This window comes from Chlorocebus sabaeus, chromosome X (assembly GCF_047675955.1).
Source record: "Chlorocebus sabaeus isolate Y175 chromosome X, mChlSab1.0.hap1, whole genome shotgun sequence".
NCBI lineage: Eukaryota > Metazoa > Chordata > Mammalia > Primates > Cercopithecidae > Chlorocebus > Chlorocebus sabaeus.
Genome location: NC_132933.1, coordinates 32,283,405 through 32,303,812, shown reverse-complemented (window position 1 = coordinate 32,303,812; position 20,408 = coordinate 32,283,405). Strand labels below are relative to the sequence as shown.

The 20,408-nt window shown below is 37.6% G+C and overlaps 1 pseudogene; it reads right to left on the bottom strand.

The window, feature by feature from the left end:
* Positions 1–7,154: 7,154 nt before the first annotated feature.
* On the bottom strand, positions 7,155–7,901 carry LOC103247369 (eukaryotic translation initiation factor 4H pseudogene; annotated as a pseudogene).
* Positions 7,902–20,408: the final 12,507 nt, after the last annotated feature.

The window sequence follows — 20,408 nt, the reverse complement described above, 5'->3', positions numbered from 1 at the left end:
AGCTGATGTGTGTTTCTTGTAGAGAATAGATTATTGGGTCTTTTTTTCCCCATTCAGTCAGTCTGTGTCTTTTGATTGGAGAGTTTAGTCCACTTATATTCAATGTTATTGAGAAGCAAGTACTTGCTCCTGCCATGTCATTACTTGTTTTCTGGTTGTTTTGTGGACCTCTCCTTATAATTTTCTTCTTTCCCCTTTTTCTTTTAGTGAAGGTGATTTTCTCTGTTTGTATGATTTAAGTTGTTGGTTATTATATTTTGTGTATCTATTGTATGTTTTTTGGTTTGAGGTTACCATGAGAATTGCAAATACTATCTTATGTCTAATTATTTTCAGCTGTTAACACTACTTGCATAAACAAATAAGCAAAAACAAAAGTAATGAAAATTCTACACTTTACCTTGGTCCCCTAGTTTTTAGCTTTTTTTTTTCTAATTATATCTTATTGTACTGTCTATGTCTTGAAAAATTGTAGTTATTATTTTTTATTGTTTCATTGTTTAGTCTTTCTACTTAGGATAAGAGTAATTTACATACCACAGTTACAGTGTTATAATATTTTGTGTTTTTCTGTGTATTTACTACTATCAGTGAGTTTTGTACCTTCCGATGATTTCTTTTTGCTCTTAAACATCCTTTTCTTTCTGAATGAAGTACTTCTTTTAGCCTTTCTTGTAGGACAAGAAATTTTGATTAAGTATTATGTTGATAAAGTCCCTCAGCTTTTGTATGTCTGGGAAGGTCATTATTTTTCATTAATGTTTGAGGAATACTTTCCCCAGATATACTATTCTGGGGTAAAAGTATTTTTCCTTCATCACTCTAAATATGTCATGCTCCTCTAGCTTTTCTTGCTGCTTTTAGGTACTTTTTTTTTGTCCTTGATCTTTGGGAGTTTCATTATTAAATGCCTTGATGTAGTCTTCTTTGGTTTCAATCTGCTTGATGTTCTATAAACTTCTTTTCCTTAGATATTAATATCTTTCTCTAGGTTTGGGATGTTTTCTGTTATTATCCCTTTGAGTAAACTTTCTATCCCTATCTCTTTCTCTATCTCCTCTCTAAGGCCATTACCCTTTAGATTGGCCTTTTTGAGGCTATTTTCTTGAACCTGTAAACAAGCTTCATTGTTTTTTATTCCGTATTTTTTTGCCTCCTCTGACTGTGTGTTTCTAAATAGCCTGTTTTCAAGCTCAATAACTCTTTTTTTCTACTTGACCAATTCTGCTATTGAATACTTTGATACATTCTTCAGTATGCTAATTGTGTTCTTCACCTCCAGAATTTCTGCTTGATTCGTTTTAATTATTTCAATCTCTTTGTCAAATATATGTGATATAATTCTGAGTTCCTTCCCTAGGTTATTTGGATTTCCTTGAATTTCCTCAAAACAGCTATTTTGAATTATCTTCCTGAAAGTTCTCATATCTCTATTTCTCCCAGATTGGTCCCTGGTGCCTTATTTAGTTCATTTTGTAAGGTCCTGTTTTCCTGGATGATCTTAAAGGTTATGCATGTTCTTCTGTGTCTAAACATTGAGGAGTTTGGTGTTTATTTTAATCTTTGTATTCTGGGCTTGTTTGCACTTGTCCTTATTGGGAAGGCTTTCCAGGTAGTCCAAAGATCTTGTGTGTTTTAATATAAGCCATATCTGCTTTAGGGGCACCCAAGCTCAGTAATGCTGTAGTTTCTGCAGACTCAGAGGTATCAGTTTGATGGTCTTGGAAAAGGTACAGAAGAATTTTTTGAATTACCAGGCAGAGACCCATATTGTCTTTCTTTACTGTCTCCTAAACAAATGAAGTATCCCTCTCTGTGCTGAGTTGCCTGAAGCTGGCGGTGGAGTAATACATGTACCACTGTGACCACCAACATTATCATGGTGCTGAGTCAGACATTAAGCCAGCACAGCACTTGGTCTCACCCACGGTCCATTCAGCCACTACCTGGCTACCGCCTATGTTTGCTCAAGGCTCTGGGGCTTTACAATCAGCAGATGGTGAACCAGTCAAGAGTTGTGACCTTCCCTTCAGTGTGTCAAGTTCTCTTAGGCCCCAGTCAGGTACAAAGGTGTTTTGTGGGAAACAGGCATTGTCGTCAAAAACCTTAGAATTCTATGTGTTGTTCTATTGTTCTGCAACTGAGCTGGCACTCAAACTACAAGACACAGCCCTTCCCATTCATCCTTTTCTTTTCCACAGGCAGGGCAGCTTTGTGCCATGGTCACCAGCACTACAGGCCCACAGGGAGTAGTTTCAGGCTACTGCTGATGTTCCCTTAAGTCTCAAGGGCTCTTTACTCAGCTTGTGGTGAATGCTACTTGTCCTGAAACTCACCCTTCAGGACAGTGGGCTCCCCTCTGGTCCAGAGCAGGTGAAAAAATACTGCTCTAGAGCCAACGCCTGGAACTGGGGACTCCAAGAGCTTGCTTGGTTCTCTACCCTCCTGTGGCTTAGCTGATATCTAAGGTGCAAGATCAATTCCCCTTTACTTTTCCTTCTGCTATTCTGTAGCAGCAAAAGTCTCTTCTCTTAGCCACCAAAGGCGAGAAGGTGTTGTGTCTTACCTGAAGCTAGCTTGTCTCATAGTCTCATCCAAGGCCCGTAGCATACTACTTGGGTATCACTGCTGCTTCTTCGAGCCTCAAGGACACTTTAGTCTGCAGGTGATGGATCCTGCTGGAACTGAGTTCTTCCCTTCAAGGCAGTGGGTTCCTTTCTGTCCCAGGATGGGTCTAGACTTGTCATCTGGGAGCTAGGGCCTTGAAAGCGGTCTCGATGACTTTGACTTTTGCCCTATCCTGCTGTGGATGAGCTGGTATCCAAGATGCAAGACAAAGTTATCTTATTCTTCCCTCTCCTTTCCTCAAGAATAAGGAAGGGGTCTCTTTTGGTGGCATGAGCTGTGCAGCCTGCAGTTGGGGATTTGATGGTGCTTGTACTCCTTTAGCTCCCAGCTGTTGTCTCAGTAGGTCACATGCCCACTGCAGCCACTAGCTGTGAGCCCAATTCAGCAGTAGAATACACCTAGCCGTTGTAGGGTTTTTGTCTGTTTGTTTGTTTTTGTCTAGACTACCTTTCAAGTTTATTTAGGCCCCAGAACTCTTTACCCTGCAGTAATGAGGCATGCTGGAACTCAAGTTCTCACCACTGGGATGTGCGATTCACCTGTGGATAGAGGAGCTGGTTTAAATACTCCCTTACCCTTAATGGGTGAGCATCAGCTGAGTTCAGCATGGTTTTGTTTTCTGCTGTGACAGGGTAGCACTGAGTTCAATGCAATGTCTCACAATCCCTGTGCTCTTTCTCTACCATGTGCACAGATTCTCTCTCTATGTCACACAACCTTTATCAAGGTATGGGGGAAGGATTGCATTTGTAATTCAAGACTGTCTTTCCTAGTCAATTCCAGTGTCTCTTTCAGTGATAAAATGGTATAACCAGGTACTATGATTGCTCACTTGATTTTTGTTTTTTTATAAAGGTGCTTTCTTTGTGTAGATAGTTATTAAATTTTTGTAATAATTTGTTATAGAAGGCTCCATTGATTGCTGGAGGCACAATAAATGGAGCCTTCTATTCAGCCAACTTGCTCCACTATTCTCTCTTTTGTCCATCTTTACATTGAGGTATTTAATTATATTTTAGAATAATTAATTTGAGTTATTCTTCGACTATTAACTGAGCTCCTAAAATATTTTGGGAAATAGCTTCTTATCAGATATATGGCTAATAAATATTTTCTTCCAATTAATAGTTTACATTTTCATTTTGTTGACTGTTTCTGTAGCTGTGCAGAAGCTTTTTAGTTGGATGTAGTCCCACGTTTTTATTTTTGCTTTTGTTTCCTGAACTTTTTATGCCTTATCTTAAAAAAATATTATTGCTGATGCTAATGTCAAAAAGCTTTCCCCTTATGTTTTCTTCTAGGAGTTTTAAGAATTTAGGTCTTATATTTTAAGTCTTTAATCCATTTTGAGGATTGTTTTGTTGTGTGTGTGTGTGTGTGTGTGTGTGTGTGTGTGTGTATGGTGTAAGATAGGGGTCCAAATTCATTCTTTTGCATGTGGATATCCAGTTTTCCCAATATTATTTATTGAAGGGACTATTCCAATATTACATTCTAGATGTAGTGCTCCTGTCAAAATTTGGTTCATACTATGTGCTTGGGTTTATTTCTGGATTCCCTGTTGCGCCCATTGGTCTATGTGTCTGTTTTTATGCTGGTGCCATATCATTTTTATTACTGTATCTTTGTAATATAATTTGAAATTAGGAGGTGTAATGATGCCTCCAGCTTTCTCTTTTCTATCCAGATTGCTTTAGCCATTTGGGGTCTTTTGTGATTTCATATAAACTTTAGGATTGGTTTTACCATTTCTGTAAAAAATGCCATTGGAATTTTTATAAGAATTGCATTGAATCTATATGGCAGTATGGTCATTTTAATGAATTTCATTCTTCCATTCATGAACATGGAATTTTTTCCCATTTTTTTGTGTCTTCTTCAGTTTCTTTCATCAACGTTTTGTAGTTTTCAGTGTATAGATTTTTCATCTTTTTTGTTAAATTTATACCTAGTATTTTATTCTTTATGATGCTTTCTAAAATTAGATCGCTTTTTGCACTTCCTTTCCAGATAGACCATTGTTGATAGAAACACAATTCGTTTTTGCATATCGAGTTTGTATCCTGCCACTTTCTTGAATTCATTTATCAGTTCTAACAATTTTTGTTTGTGTCTCATATGGTTTTGCTGTGTCTCCACCCAAATCTTATCTTGAATTGTAGTTCCTATAATTCCCACATGTTGTTGGAGGGACTTGTTGGGAGGTAATTGAATCATGAAGACGGTTACCCCTGTGCTGCTGCTCTCATGATATTGAGTGCTCACGAGATCTGATGATTTTATAAGAGGCTTTTTCCCCTTTTGCTTGGCACTTCTCCTTGCTGCTGCCATGTGAAGGAGGACACATTTGGTTCCTCTTCTGTCATAATTGTAAGTTTCCTGAGGCCTCCAAAGCCCTGCAGAACTGCGAGTCAATTAAACCTCTTTCCTTTATAAATTACCCAGTCTTGGGTATGTCTTTATAAGCAGTGTGAGAATGTACTATACAGTGTCTTTAGAGTTTTGTTTTTATATATAGGATTATGTTATCTGAAAACATAATGTTGTTTATTTCTAATTTGCATCCTTTTTTTTCTTGTCTGAGTTCACTTGCTGGTATTTGCAGTACTGTGTTGAATGAAAATGGTAAGAGTGGGCATACTTTCCTTTACCAGATCCTAGAGGAAACATTTCAGTTTTCCTCCACTGATTATAATGTTAGCTGTGGCATTTTTTTTGTAAATATTATGTAAGGTTTTCTTTTATTTAAAGATCATTCACAAAATACCATATCCATAGATTTACTTTCTGTCATATAGCTGACAGAAGTGTTTGGAATTCCATTCTTACATTTAAAAGTCAACTGGATTGCCCAGAAGTTTAGATGCATTTGTTTTGTTCTTTATCTTATCCACATTGAAGATGTAAGTAGGTCATGTGAAAGCATCGAGGTTGATTACAACCACATAATGCATGTCTTTGTGAAGTTGAGTATTGGTGTTACACAAATGGTTCTTATCTTGGAAGCAGAGAAGCTGACAGGTGGAAGGAAGGAGAGAGAGAGTTCTGTGGATTGCTGAGGCCTTTTCACAAAGACACAGTAGGGAAAGCCAAGGATGACGGCTGGTGGCCAACTACTAAGCACACTCTGCTGGGCGCCCCAGGCCACCTTGGCCCAGCCATCACCTGGCGAGGGTCTCTTTCTCAGGCTCCTGCTGCCGGCTGCCCCCATACTGCTCCCCATAGGACAGACTGGGACTTGGGTACTGAAGGATTTTTCATCTGTTCACACACAGGCGTTCAAGCTCAAAAGCCTAACCCCTAGCACTCCCAAGTAAGTGCTGAACCCTGCACATGGGAACAATCCAGTGTGTCCCCAAGATGTGGCCACAGACCTAGACAGCTGCAGTCCTCTACGGCTATCTGAAGGTTCCTGACAGCTCTGCATAGTACAATTTAATTGATCAAAGGAAATGAGTAAAGTACCAGATTCTAGACCCATTGTGGCTCTGAACTGAAGGGGAGGTGGGAAGCACAGTATCTCATTATGTTGCCTATACTAGGAACAGATCAATACAAACACACAGGCAACAGGGATGGGGGGAAACGCGGCGTCAGCGCCACAGTCAGCCCAGCACAACGCCAGCACCACCCCCTCCATCCCCAAAGCACCTTGGCCCAGCAGAAAAGAAACCAGCCGGCCATTCGCTGCACCTGGCCAGAGAGGGGAGCCTCAAGCACCCCCAGTGAAAAGAGTGAACTAGCTGGACCACCTCCTCGAAAGAGCAGTAACAAACACGTATGAACACATGCAAGCATTCACTGTATCTTCTCCGTGGACTCCCTACCACTCTTCCCTGGCCCCCACTTTCAGCCTCACTGTTTCTCGTGTGAGCCTATCTGCTTGGACAGTCCACTGGGGAGGGGGTCATCGAGCCAGGACTCCCTCTAAATAGGAATGGAAAGGACCCTGCAGATATTTTTATCCTAGTTGTGAAAACAAGGTGCCTCTGATTCTCTATATCCATCACAGCCAAATACCAACAAGGTCCCTGCCATTCCCTCTGTCAGTGACTCTGGTTTTTGTTGGAAGCCCCAGCAATACAGAACTCAACATGCAGGTCAGAAGAGAAGCACTGAGGAAATGAAAGGAAACGCCTGGAGTTGGGCCACTGTCTAAAGAAAAACAGAAAGCAAAGGAGAAAAATGACGCAGCACCGCAGCCCAAACGTCCCCCTGAGGGCGGCCACCTCTGCGCCTCCAAGGAACCCCATGTGCTGCTGGGAAAAGAAGGAGCAGGAGGAAAAGGACAGAAGGAAAAAGGGGAAGCAGCAGAAGAAAGAAAAAAATGCACAAACAGGCACTAGATAGATACAGCAAAGCCCAGAATGTACTAAAAACCACTTGTTAACAGCTGACATGCACTCACAAGCTGTGTTTCCACTGTGAGGAGGCCAATGGCAGATGCGGTAGTGGCGGCTGCAGGAGGGCTGCAGGCTGTGGTCCTGCTCTAACCCTCCATGCCCCATTCCCTCTCAGCCGCAGGCTCATTCTTGCTCTTTTGGAAGGACTTCCTCTCTAGGCCTGGCACCTCCGAAGATAGCAGAGTTGGGATTGGCTACTTGATTGAGGGGTGTCGCCACTGTTCGAGGTTTAAGCTGGAGTCATGGTCTCTGTGCTCTATCCTCTTCTGTGGGTTCTCTGAAATCCATGTTGGATCCGCGGAGGTGAGGGCCATTCTCTAAAGTGGCTACCCATGGCGGGAGCTGTTCGCCGGTCACCTGGGCGACTACCTCCCCTGCCCCCTAAGAAGTCATCCCTGAAGCCAGAATTGAAGTCATCCAGGGAATCCCATCCACCTCTAGATTCTCAAGAGCTACCCATTCCTCTGTCATCTGGTCCACCTTTTCTGAATCCAAAGCCACATTTATCTTGTTTTCTGCCTTCTGCAATGTCCACATGAAGTGACCCATTGCCCAACAGTGCACCATTGTATGTCAAGGCTTCCTTAAGGGAATCTGCTTCATCGAATTCTACATAGCAGAATCCTTTAAATTGATCTGTGTCTTTGTCTCCGACTAGCCGTACACTCCTTATACTGAGATCCATAAAGATAGCATCTATGTCGCCCTGAACCTTATTAAAAGGTAGATTTCCTACCTAGGCTGTGTAGGGGGTCTCTGTGGGCAACTCCTTCTGGCTACGGGAACCATGGCCACCAGCACTGCCGCGGGACCCTCTGCCCCGCCAAAGCTGCTGTAGGCCCGATTGTGGTAGGTATCGAAGTCCGCCATTTGCCGTCTCCGCTCTGAGAGGAACTAGCAGCTGTGGCATTTTAATAAATGGCCTGTATTATATTGAGAAATTTTCCATTTATACCTATTTTATTGAGAGGTTTTTTTTTAATCACGAATGGATATTGTACTTTAGCAAATGCTCTTTCTGCATCTATTGAGATGATCGTGTGTTTTTTTTTATTCTAGTAATGTGGTGTATCACATTTTTTGATTTGTATATGTTAAAGTAACTGTATACCATGGATAAATCCCACTTGGTCATGATATAATATTTTCATGTATTATTAAATTTGGTTTTCTAGTATTTTACTGAGGAGTTTTACATATATGTTTGTTAGATGTGCTAGCCTGTAATTTTATTATTTTTAATTTTTGTCTGGCTCTGACATTGGAATGATTCTACCTTTATAAAATGAGTTGGAAGTATTCACTCTACTTCTGCTTTTTGGAATGTTTTAAGAAGGATGGTATTAATTCTTCTTTTATTCTTTGATTGAATTCAGCAGTGAAACAATAATGTCCTGAACTTTTCAGTGGATTTTTCAGCAGGAAACTTGTAGGTCAGAAGGGAGTGGGTATCCACTGTTGTTTTAACACTTTTGTGTTGTAACTTTACCCTGGAATTAAAAATAATTTATGCACAACCATTATAGTAATAAAATATTCTGGTTTTGTCTATATAGTTTCCTTTACCAATAAGTTTCATACTTTCTTATACTTTCTTCTTGCTATTTACTATCCTTTCATTTTAAATTAATGAATTCCCTGTAGAATTTATTGTAGGGCAAGACTAGTGGTAATAAATGCCCTAAAACTTTGTTTGTATGATAAAATCTTTATTCCCCAATCATGTTTGAAGAACAGATTTGCTAGGTATAGTATTTTTGGTTGAAAGTTGTTTTCATTCCAGCACTTTGAATACCAAAAGTTTATTACTACTAATCTTGCCTTACAAGAAATTCTAAAGGGTATTCGTTAATTTGAAATGAAAGGATAATAAATAGCAAGAAGAGAGTTTAAGAAAGTATGAAACTTATTGGTAAAGGAAACTATATAGACAAAACCAGAATATTGTATTACTATACTGGTAGTGGATAAATTACTTTTAATTCTACTATAAAGTTAAAATACAAAAGTGTTAAAACAATTATAAGTTAATTATTTTAATGGATATATAATATAAATATGTGTAAGTTGTGACATCTACAGCAAATAAAGTGGGTGGAGGAGATGTAAAAGTAAAGACTTCTTCTATGCAAGTGAAGTTGCTATCAGCTCAAACTATTTCTATAAGGTATTTTATGTATGCTCTTTTGTAACCACGAAGACAATACCTATAGAAGTTACTATAAAAAAAGAAAAAGAGAAAGGATTAAAAGCCTATTAACACAATAAAACAAAGAAACATAAAAGAATAAAAAAAGGAAAAAAAAAAAAAAGACCTGTAAGACAAACATACAAATATAAACAAAATGGCAATAGTAAATCCATCCCTGTCATTTGTTACTTTAAATGTTAATGGACTAACTTCCCCACTAAAAAGAGAGAGTTACTGAACAGGTTAAAAAATTAAAAAGAAGAATATCCAACTGTATGCTCTGTATAATAAACTCACTTTAGATTTAAGGACATACATAAGCTGAAACTACAGGAAAGGAAAAATTTATTCCATGTGATTGGCAACCAAAATTAAGCAGGGGTGGCTATACTTTTATCAAAATAGAATTTAAGTTAAAATTGTCTCTAGATAGAATAAAGCTCTTTACATAATAATAAGGGTAAAATTAACAGGAAGTTATACCAGTTATAAATATATATGCACTCAATATCAGATTACTTAAAGCAAATATTGATGAATCTAAAAGGAGAAATGATAACACAATAATAGTAGAAAAATTTAATTACCCCATTATCAATAATGAATAGAACCTCTAGACAGAAAATTAATAAATAGTGGACTTTAGCAATACTATAGGCTAAATAGACCTAACAGACATATACAGTACTTTTCATCCAACAGCAGAAGAACATACATTCTTCTGAAGCATACATGGAGAATTCTGCAGAATGGATCATGTGTTAGTTCACTGAACAAGTCATAAACAAATTTAAAATATCAAAATTATACCAAGTATATATTTTAACCACAATGGAATAAAACTAGAAAGATTAACATTAAAAAAGGGAAAATTCACAAATATGTGGAAACTAAATAACATAATCTTGAACAATTACTGAGTCAAAGAAGTAGTCAAAAGAGAATCTAAAAAATATCTCAAGGCAAATGAAAAGAGAATTTACTAAAATTTGTAATATGAAGTAATCACAGTTCTAAGAGGGAAGTTTACAGCAATAAATGCCTACATTGAAAAAGTTTTCAAATAACTATCTTTATACCTCACTAAACTAGAAAAACAGGAACAGGCTAAACCTGACGTTAGCAGAAGGAAAAACATAATGATCAGAGCAGAAATAAATGGAGAACGGAAAAACTATAGAAAAAATTTAAACTATGAATTGGTTTTTTGGAAAAAAAATCAAAACTCACAAATTCTTAGACTAAGAGCAAAGAGAAAATACTCAAATAATTAGAAATGATAGCTTCAACAGTAGAATGGATGCCTCAGAATTAAAACTGATTATAAGGGACTATTATAAATAATTATATGCCAACATATTGGATAACTTAGAATAAATGGATAAATTCCTAAATCATACAATCTACCAACACTGAATCAAGAACAAATATAGACCAATAACACATATGTAGATTTAAGTAGTAATTAGAAACCTCTCAACAAGACAAGTCCAGGATTGGATTGATTTATTGCTTTATTTGTATGAGAAATATATGGGTAGGACTGGCTGCAAACATAGTCTGACCCAGAGATTAAACTGTGGTAATCGATAGATTCTGTTTCTTCCTACATTATTTCAATTCCTCATTCCAATTCATTGACTATGCCACTTTTAGATGATTTCATTTTCTAGCTGACATTTTCCATGGGGTTGCTGGTTTCTAGCTCTCTAGGCTTATAACCTCAGAGTTAACAGTTCCAGCAGAAGAGAGTTCGCATTGCCAGAGGTTCTGCAAGATGTCCTGGAGTTGCCTTTTTGGCTTAATTGGACCAAATGCTCATCTCTGAACAAGTGTCAAAGCCCATCTACATGGCATATGCTGATCAGCCAAGCCTGGGTCACATGTCCATGCCTGGAGCTGGGACAGTCTAGAATGTGAAGTAGTGGTTCTCCGTACAACAAAAGAAGTGCTGTTATCAAATGTAGAATGGGTCTTGAACAGGTAGAAGAAGCATATTTCTTTACATCACATATAAACCAAGTGCTCAAATACTTTGTAAATAAATGAATCTTTGGGAGCCTCAAGTTTTTTTTTCCTAAATGTATGATAATCTATCTATGATAGTCTATTATCACTATGCCTACTTTGAAAGGTAAGTAATACATGGAATACTGACTAAAGTGTTCAGTGCATTTTCTGACACATTATCTTTGCATCGGATTGCATTTAGAAGAATGGCAACAATTAAACTACCAAGCCCATTATTTAGCCCATTTAATATTTAATGGCTAAATAATGCAAGTTGGCTGGGCATGGTAGCTCACGCCTATAATCCCAATACTTTGGGCGGCCGAGGCAGACAAATCACTTGAGGTCAAGAGATTGAAACCAGCCTGGCCAACATGGTGAAACCTTGTCTCTACTAAAAATACAAAAATTAGCCTGGCATGGTGGTACATGTCTCTAGTCCCAGATACTCAGGAGGCTGAGACAGGAGAATCACTTGAACCCAGGAGGCAGAGGTTGCAGTGAGTCGAGATCATGTCACTGCGCTCCAACCTGGGCAACAGAGCAAGAGTCCGTCTCTAAATAAATAAATAAATAAATAAATAAATAAATAAATAAAACAAGTTTAAGAAGTAGTTCATTCTTCCTCAGTTGATTCAAACTTGTTCAAATAGACAGTTTTCTTGGTTTATAAATGTATCACATAATTTTAAATTCAGCTTGCCCTTGTAGAAGGCACTTAGTTTTCAAAGGCACATCTGTATGTCCTTTCTCCAAGAGCTTTCATTTATTTTATTTTCAAAATATCTACTAAAGGAAATAAAATTGCTTATAGACTTAACATGGTCTTCATCAAATGTTTCCAATGCTGTGCTTTGGCACTAAATGTTCAAATAACTTGTTAAAGAAATATGCCTATGCTGATAATCCTTATTGGTGCTCATTTCTAAACATCTGATGTCAAAACATCTTCTTAGAATAAATGTGGTCTGATCTAAATAAATTAGATATGCTAAAATTATGCTACATATTAATATGTTATAATTTTGCTACAGTGAGTGTGATCTAAATAGGCTCATTGTTTTACCTTTTGGATCAATGTAAATATAGGATACATGCTGTTTTCTCTGAACTACATTTATGTATATATTATCTATATTTTTCTGTACTAGCTACTGAGTAAAAATGCCATTCTCAACCTATCTTCAGTAAGGCATGAACTTGGAGTTGTTATCCCGGGTTTGAGAATAGACTGTGCTGATGTATTTTGACACTCTTTTACCCACTGTTTGATTTTTTTAATCAAGAGAGCACATTTTTGAGAGGGGTGCTGGTGGTCAACTGTAGGTTGTGGTGATACAAGAAATTTTAGAATAGTATACCCAAATAAAATGTGAACTCTTATTCATAGGATAATTGGCACTTTTCTATAACCAGCTAAACTAATACCAGAGTTTGAATGCTATAGACCCTCCTACATACCCTTTTGTACCCTACATAGTCTCTTGTAGCCTCTCTTAACCCATTTTTTTGTTGCTATAAAGGAATACACGACTGAGTAATTTATAAAAGAAGAGGTTTATTTGTCTCACACTTCTGCAGATTGTACAAGAAGTATGGCACCAGCATCTCCTTCTGGTGAGAGCTTCAGGCTGCCAGCAGATATCATGTGGCAAGAGAGAGGGAGAGAGAGGAAGAAGTGCCAGACTCTTTGTAACAATCAGTTTTCACAGGAACTATAGAGCAAGAACTCACTCATTACTTTGAGAATGGCACCAAACAGTTCATGAAAGACCCACCCCCATGATCCAAACACCTCCAACATTGAGGATCAAATTTCAACATGAGATTTGGAGGGAACAAATATTAGAACTATGTATTTGCCTTCCTTTGTAGACCTCGTTCATTTTCACACCTATGGCTGTGAAAATGAGTGAGGTCTACAAAGGAAGGCAAAGATCTACTTTACATACTAATGGAATTGTGGGTTATAGTTGGCTCAGTGAAAATGTGTGCTACTTTCATTCATTGAACTCATTGCATTTCAACATATTCCATATTTTCATGTGTGTCTTTATTGCCTATCACCCTTACTGGAATGTTATGTGGTCAGATATGTTTTTCTGACTAATTGATTGCAAGATCTTCAACCTCTAAAATAATGCCTGGTATATAATAGGCAGCCAATGAATATTTTCACTGAATTATAATTCAGTGATTATTATGTGCCAATACTCAGGTTGTGGGAGGGACTCTGTGGAAAGATGTCCAACAGTGGCGAATTGTGCTGAAGCTTGGTAAAGAAGTCAGTGCCAGAGATAAAGATATAGAGGTTAACTTCATTAGAAATAATAGCTGAAGGCACAAGACTGAAAATGACAAAATTATGTATCCCCAAGCATTGTCTAGTGTGTTTAAACTTTAATAAATGAATGCACCATAACACATAAAATCCTCTGCAAAGAAAAGAATGAAAGTGTGTTTTTGTAAACCCAACATAGATACTTGACTAATCTTTGTGGAGTAGAGCTGTTATCATTGACCCATCTTCCCTTGAAATATCTTTTTTCTCATTGCCATTGGAAATGTTTTTTTTTTTTTTCCATTCTTATTCTCTCAAAAGTATACAACAAACTTTTTCAGAGAGCATGGAAAGTTTGCTTACACATTGTAATGTTATGATGTTTAAAATCTTGTCAGTTATAACCTTAATACCATAAATATTTGTGGATGCAGCCCATATAAACAAAAACCTTTTGGGATCCTCAATAAATTTTTAGAGTATAAACAACTTCTGAGACCAGAAAATTTGAGAACTGCTGCCTTTCGGCTTATAATGCTTCTACCCTTCTATTCCCCTCCACTCCTTCCTTCCTTAGACTTTACTGTCAAGTGTTTCTAATCTATTGAAATTTCTTTGAACCTTCCTTAATTTATTATATTGCTTCAGGTACCTGCATATATGTTTTGCTTTCTTCTTGGAATGCCCTTTTTCACTTTATTTACTTATTAAGCTTCTGGTCATTCTTAAAAGCTCAGTTCTGGAGTTGCCTGTTCTATGGTGCTTTCCTAGAATTTTCCTGGAAGACTTAGGTGCTCTGTCCATGATGCTAAGATAGCATCTCCTGCATTCTTCAATGATAGTATGTATGATACTTTATTGGAATGACTTTTTGTACATGTGTTAGTATCCCAAGAAAATTCTTTGAGGATATGAACTGTGTTTTTAAAGAATGTTTTCCCCAAGGAACAGCATATTGCTTTCCACGTAGCCAGTGCACAATAAACATTTATTGAATTTATATTAAAAAACATATCTAATATTTATGGAGCATTTATTTGCAGGTATTATTCTATGTACTCTGATAGCACTATCTCAAATTAATCCTTACCTCATGAGGTAAGTACAATTTTCATGTAAAGGAATAATAACATGATGATAACAAGGCTCAATAAATGTTACTATTATAGTCATTATCATAATCATCCCCAAGTTGGATGAAAAAAATTAAACATAGATCAGTTAATTGCACAAAGTCACACAGATATTAAGTGGGATAACTTTGGATCCTGGAAGTGTGGCTCTAGTACCAACGCTCTGAAGCACTATACTTACACTGATTGTGTATAAACAAGTGAATAATGGTGCGTAGAAGCAATTATGGAGATATCCCCATGGTTTGACAAGTCCAAATTTAACTAATCTATTTCTAGAGAAAGTGCTGCAGTCTCTTTAGCCAGAAAAGGATGGAAAAAAATCATTAAGATCCTGTGAGGTGAAGAATAGTGATATATTATGGGGAAGGAGGTGACAGCTTAATAGGAGATTTACCACAAGAGAGTCAGTTGAAATTAAAATCTGCAGCATTTGTATACAAGGGTCAAGTAGGAAATAGATAACCAGTTGCTGTATTTTGGGGAACAGGGAAATAAATACATGATATCATTATATCTTTAGAGTTTGAAACATTGTCCAACCTGTTGCCTCATGACCATGGGCAGCAGATCGCCCTTATGCTGGAGCAATCTAAGAATCAAGTGAGAAAAGGACAAATTCAACAGTGAGGAGATCAAGTTTGGACTAAGGACTATTTTGCAGACATGGCTGCACTCAATGCTTGTAAACGAACTGCATAGGCATGTTTATCAATAGGACAATCAAGTTATATCAAGCATTAAAGACACATATGTGTAACATATAAATAGTGGGTTAACAATAATAATATGAAGTATTTGTAGGTTGAAGTGGCTTTCAGCTGTTCCTCAGAAGTATAGAGACCCTGTAAAACCCTTTCAAAAGCTGTCAAAGTTGGTGGCAGGGGGAGGGGGTAAGTAGACAGTGCTTCAAACCACATACTTCCACAGTAACCAAAGGATCTCTGCCTTTATCTTCTCATATAATGGGTTTTTACATGATATTTCAGTTGACCAGAATGGTCTTCCTGCAGTTAAAGTTACTTTCAAAATCATTTAGCTTTAGTCACTAAGTGTTTTCACATAACTTTTTGGTAATTGTCTTAGCTACTCTTTATAGTTGAGAAAACAGATCAGAGAAGTGGGATAATTTGCACAGGATCACAGACTAGAACATTGTGGAGCTGGGGCTCAAACACAATGTGTTAAATTCCAAGTGCAGTTATTTTTCTGTAACACCAATGATGGCTACCTGTGGTGGAATATGTTTAACATTTAAGGTGAGTGTGGATATAAGGACCAAACGGAAGAACACAATGCATAGTCTTGGCCCCAGGGTATGTTCTGTTGACTCCCATAACTATATCTCCCTATCTACCAGAATTTCAACTTCTATACGTCGCTGTCCTGTTTTTAGAATAAATAATAACATACACTCTCTGTACTCCTAATAAAATCAGACTCTCTACTTTTGCACTAGATCCTAACCATTTTCACTTACTCTAGAACATTACTTCAGCAATTCTCTTATCTCTCTCCAACATCATCACTTTTTCTTTTAACTTGATTATTCCTCTCAGTATACAAATATACTCTATTTCTCCCATGTTAAAAGAAACCATTCTCTTTACTTCACACCTCTTTTCTCCACTAACTCGTAACCGATTTCTGTGTTCTCTTTTGCCTCAAAACTCCTTAAATTTGTCTGTATGTGGTCTTCAAATCCTCTTCTCCCATTTCCTTTTAACCCATTTCAATAAGGCTATTCTTTCCATGACTCCACTGATACTATTGTTGTCAAGGTCATTGATGACTTTAATTTTCATAGATGCAGAGGTCAGTTTTCATACCTTATGTTACTTGTTTCAGTAACAGCAATTTACCCTTCTTCATACACATGTATTATTTGGCTTCCAGGAAACCACAGTCTGTTCCTCAGTACCTCATTGGTCATCTGTCTCTGTCTCCTTTGTTTATCACGTCTATCCTTTTCTTCATGACATCATAATGTAGCAGTGCCCTTGGGCTTAATCTCAGGACCTCTATTTTGTCTACATGCATCCCTTTATTGATCTCATTTAGCTTCACAGCTTCAACTGCCATCTATGGGCCAAATACAATAATAATTACTTCTTCACTCCATACCTCTGCCTCAAACTGTAAACTTACATTTTCAACTGTTTACCTAATGTGGCTACTTTAATATCTAATAGGCATCTCAAATGTAACTTGTCCCAAACTGAACTCCTGATACCCCCCCGCCAACACCCAATATCTTTCCTCTCTCAGTAAATGGCAATTCCATCTGCTCAGTTGCTTAGATGAACAACTTGCAAACATTCTTGATTGCCTTATTTAACAGACCACATTCAATAATTCAGGAAATGCTGTCGGCCTTACATTCAAAACATCACCAGAATCCAATTACTTCTTCCAGTCTCCTCTGCTATTATTGTTGTCTGAACCACCATCAATTCTCACATGGATTATTTGAGTAGTTTCCTTTCTGGTGTCTCTGGCTTGCATTCTTGCCACTGTATAATATATTATCAATACAGTAACCAGATAATTATATTAAATTGTAAGCCAAATAATATCTTTCTTCTATTCAAAACCCTCCAGTGCATTGCCATCTCTCAGTGTAAAATCCAAAGTCCTTATGATGACCTATAAAGCTCTACTTGAAATGCTCCTTATCAATATAATAGCCAGATAGTTATATTACATTGTAAGCCAAATAATATCTTTCTTCTATTCAAAACCCGCCAGTGCATTGCCATCTCTCAGTGTAACATCCAAAGTCCTTATGATGACCTATAAAACTCTACTTGAAATACTCCTTATCAATATAATAGCCAGATAGTTATATTAAATTGTAAGCCAAATAATATATTTCTTCTATTCAAAACCCTCCAGTGCATTGCCATCTCTCAGTGTAACATCCAAAGTCCTTATGATGACCTATAAAGCTCTACTTGAAATGCTCCTATCTGTCCCTTACTTGATCTTTTCCTTCTCTCTCTTCATCACTCTGTCTTTTCCAGACATACTAGTTGCCCTGCTCTTCCTTGAGCACATTGAGCCATGCTAGCTTTTGTATTTGCTGTTCTGTATTTTTAGAATATTGTTCCTCAGATATCTAATGACGTTTACCTTGTTCTTTCCTAAAAATCTCAATGAAGACTACCCTGTTCACCTCATTTATAATTGTAGCTCACTTCCTCTCCACTTGTAATTTCCTTCATCTATATTTTATTTGTACATATTGCTTTTAATATTAGTTATCTGCATTATGTTTATTGTTTATTGTCTATTTGTTCCTGATAGAATATAAGCTATATGTGGCAGGGATTTTTGTTGTTGCATTCATGCTAAATCCCCAGTACCTGGAACATAATAGGAACTCAATAAATATTAGATAAATGAATGAATCTGGAAAGGCAAATAAAAATAAAGTATGTAACAGAGTCTTACATATGTTAGGCACACAAATAGTCACTTGTCCTTTTATTTATTTATTTATTTTTATTTTTATTTTTTTGAGATGGAGTCTCGGTCTGTTGCCCAGGCTGGAGTGCAGTGGCGCGATCTCGGCTCACTGCAAGCTCCACCTTCCGGGTTCATGCCATTCTCCTGCCTTAGCCTCCCTAGTAGCTGGGACTACAGGTGCCTGCCACCAAGCCTGGCTAATTTTTTTGTATTTTTAGTAGAGACGGGGTTTCACTGTGTTAGCCAGGGTGGTCTCGATCTCCTGACCTTGTGATCTGCCCTCCTTGGCCTCCCAAAGTGCTGGGATTACAGGTGTGAGCCACGGCACCTGGCCTGCCCTTTTAATTTTTAAAAATTACTTCATGCAATGAGAAAACAACATGAAATCTGTCTTCTTAACACTTTTTAAAGCATACAGTACGGCATTGTTGACTATGGGTACAATATTGTACATCAGATCTCTAGAACTTATTCATTATGCTTAACAGAAATTTTATGCCAGTTGATTAGTAACTCTCCATTTCCTTCATTCTCTAGTTTCTGGCAACTATTATTCCATTTTTTGACTCTATGAAATTGACCATTTTAGATACTTCATATAAATGCAATCATGCATGTTTATCCTTCTGTGACTAGTTTTATCCAAACAGCATAATGTTTTCAAAGTTCGCCCATGTTGTTGTATATTGCAGAATTTCATTTTTTTTAAGGCTGAATAATATTCCAATGTATGTATGTGATGGTTAATACAGAGTGTCAACTTAATTGGATTAAAAGATAAACAGTATTGATTCTGGGTGTGTCTGTTAGAGTGTTGCCAAAGGAGATTAACATTTGAGTCAGTGGGCTGGGAAAGGCAGACTCACCCTTAATCTGAGTGGGGCACAATCTAATCAGCTGTCAGCACTACTAGAATATAAGCAGGCAGAGAAATGTGAAAAGAGAGACTAGACTAGCCTCCCAGCCTATATCTTTCTCCCCTGCTGGATGCTTCCTACTTTAGAACATGGGACTCCATGTTCTTCTGTTTTGGAGCTTGTACTGGCTATCCTTGCTCCTCAGCCTTGCTCCTCAGCTATCCTTGCTCCTCAGGCAGACGACCTATTTTGGGAACTTGTGATTGTGTGAGTTAATTAATACTTAATAAACTTTATATGTATTATATACATATGTATGTGTGTGTATGTGTATATATATATATTAGTTGTATTCCTCTAGAGAACCCTAACACAGATTCTGGTACCAGAAGTGGTTCTAGAGGAACAGAATATTAAGGATGGAGTTCTTTTGTTGGTTTGGGGGTTTCTGTAGTTGGCTGCTTAATATAATTAGAGCCCAAAATGCTACAGGCTCTACTTCTAATAGTGTGGAGAACACTGATAGTCCTTGGCATGAACTGTTTAGAGAGTTATGCAAAATAAATGCATTTGACACTCTTGATTTATCACTTGTGAGAGGCAAGGAGTTTAGTGACTCTATACATAATACCTTTGACCATATGTTGAGAACCAAGGAACATAATGAAGCTGATTGGTTGCTTATAACTTTAGTGGAGAAAGTGATGAAATAATCCCTCAGTTCATCATTTTCTATCTCCCAGCTTCAGAAGCAGATACTGAGCCTCAAATATGCTAATATTGCCCTGAGTGAGAGTCTTATCTCCTGTAGAGAAAGAGCTGAAATTTTAGAAAAACAGATACAAGCTTTTAACATGCAAGTGACTGACCTGCGATGAAGGGTACATGTACAACCTCATGAGGTGTCTACTGTTAAAGTGTGTGCATTGATTGCAAAAGAATGAGACCCTGCAACTTGGAATGGGGACATGTGGGAGGACACTGATGAAGCTGGGGACACTGCGTTTATAAATTAGGATGAACTTTTTTTTTGCTAGAAGAAACAGCTTCCCCATCTCCAATAATGGCAACATCCCCTCCCAACCCATGCTGCCATCAGCCTTTCCACCTTTATCTGAGGAGATAAACCCTGTACTGCCTGAGGCAACAATAATGACCTCCCCTGAGGCAGTTACCAGGCAAGATAATGTTGATTCTCCTTAGGAGCCACCCCCATCACCTCTGTTTGCTTCTAGACCTATAACTAGACTAAAGTTCCGGCAGGCCCCTAGAGGTGAGGTTGAGAGTGTGACCCATGTGGAGGTGTGCTACACTCAAAAAGAACTGCTTGAGTTTTCTAATTTATATCAACAGAAATCTGGAGAAGAAGCTTGGGAACGGATATTAAAGGTGTGGGATAATGGTGGAAGGAACATAGAGTTGGATCAGGCTGAATTT